General features: G+C 40.0%; 1 pseudogene; it reads right to left on the bottom strand.

The window, feature by feature from the left end:
• Positions 1 to 927: 927 nt before the first annotated feature.
• On the bottom strand, positions 928 to 1639 carry LOC147616811 (uncharacterized; annotated as a pseudogene).
• Positions 1640 to 2104: the final 465 nt, after the last annotated feature.

The following is a 2104-nucleotide window of genomic DNA, read 5'->3' as shown; positions in this document are numbered from 1 at the left end:
CTCTGCTTGCATAATACACTGGCCTAAACCAACCTCTGGCTTTTTCCTGCATCAACATAGCTCCCACGGCCACATCAGATGCATCCACAAAGATATGAAAAGGCAAAGACCACTCCGGAGACTGTAGAATCGGCGCAACAGAGATGATCTTCTTTAAAAGTTGGAATGATTTTTCCTGAGGGTCAGCCCAAACAAAAGCTACCTCTTTCTTAGTTAAGTGTGTTAGTGGTAGACCCACATTAGCTAAATATCTGAGATACCTTGAATGCCACTTAATTTGACCCACAAATCTCATCAACTCTTTAACATTGACTGGAGCCTTGGCAGATTGGATGGCCTCAATCTTCTTTACATCAATGGCCATCCCTTCACTTGAAACCACACGACCCAGTAGTACCCCACTTCTAATAGCTATGACACTCTTGTAAGGATTCAGTGCCATTTTGAACTCTCTACATCTCTCTAGACATAACTTCAGATGCAGCAAATGCAAGTCTTTCTTGCCAAAAACCAAAAAAATCATCTACAAAAACCCTCATAAAATCCTGCAAATATGGCTCAAATACCTTATGGGCGACAAAGTTGAATGCTGGTGGTCCATTCTTTAAGCCAAAACTCATTACTATATACACAAATGCACCCCACTCAGTAATGAAAGTTGTTTTGTATTGATCCTCCTCAGCAACGTGAATCTAATTATACCCAGAAAATCCATCCAGAAAGCTATACATTTCATGCCCTGCCACTGCATCACAAAAGGGCATTGGAAAAGGATCAGTAATAGTTGCTGCATTACACTTTCTATAGCCCACACATACTCTTAGCTTCCCATTCTTCTTAGGTATCACTATAATTGGACAACCATGACACTTCATTCACTGGCTTGACGAAGCCTACTGTCAACAACTTATCTATCTCTTCCTTAACCTACTTTGCAAAACTAGGGTTCATTCTGTACCTTTGTTGCACAATCGGAATTGCATCTTTCTGCAAGTTAATATGATGTTGATGTAATGCAGGGTCTATACCTTTCACCTGAGAATACTCCCAAGCAAATACATCCATGTATTCTTGCAACAATTGTAACAACTCCTTCAAAAATTCTCCTTCAGCATGGACACTTACCTTTACCATTTTTGGGTCAGCCTCTGTACCCAAATTAATCTCTTTCAATTCATCCTCCTTAACCCTATTAGAAGTGCCAAACTTCTTGTCATAGATTCTTTCAGCCATAATTCTTGCATCCTTCTCCTCCTGCTCAATCTGTTCCTTGGTAGAAGATTGTGCTGTGTTCCATTAGCTGTCGGAATTTTGTTCCCTGAATCTCTTGTCCAGGTGCTACATCGGCGGACCTGTCCTGAGCCTATTCTTTATCCGGCTGTAATATTTGTTCCACATCCACGTCAAATACTAGAACAATTATTGGATTTGCCTTTAGAAATTCTTCTTCCTCATCATCTTCAACTTCTTCTGCCAAGTTGATAGTTTGTGCAAACAATGGTTTCTCCTTGAGTGGAATATTCTTCCTCCCTTGCATAGGTATAGTCACTTTCTTCTTCCCTTTTCTTATAACAACCACATTGTCTCCCCAATCTTGTCTGACTTTGGCCATTCTGAGCCAAGGTCTTCCCAATAGCATTTCATAAGAGGATGCTGAATCTGACATTCACATGACGACAAAATTGACCAAGAAGGTCAATATGTTGCTGTTTGAGAATTCCTAATGGTTGTACTCTTGTTTGATCTGCCATCTTCACCTGAAAAGGTGCTGGGGCCAACTTTCCCAAGCCCATTTGTGTATAAACAACTTTAGATAAAATGTTTACTCCGGATCCTCCATCCAATAATACATCTGCAAAAATCCTACCCTCAAACTGAACTTTGATTACACGCACAACAAAATCAACATCTGCTGGATCAATGTTGTTTACTGCTGGGAATCCTATTTGATGAACTAACAATTCATTATCCTGATCCTAAAGTTTCCTCAACAACCTCTCCTTAAAAGCTGACACTGAGCACAATTGTAAGGGAGAGTTGATGAGTACCGCAAACCAATCTTTGTTCTGATTTACCTCAAGTTTAATGTTGTTTTTTTGTTGTT

This window comes from Cibotium barometz, chromosome 38, assembly GCF_041138505.1.
Source record: "Cibotium barometz isolate CiBa-2024 chromosome 38, ASM4113850v1, whole genome shotgun sequence".
Taxonomy (NCBI): domain Eukaryota; kingdom Viridiplantae; phylum Streptophyta; class Polypodiopsida; order Cyatheales; family Cibotiaceae; genus Cibotium; species Cibotium barometz.
Note: the sequence above shows the minus strand (reverse complement) of the source record. Positions and strands in the feature narration are given on the sequence as shown.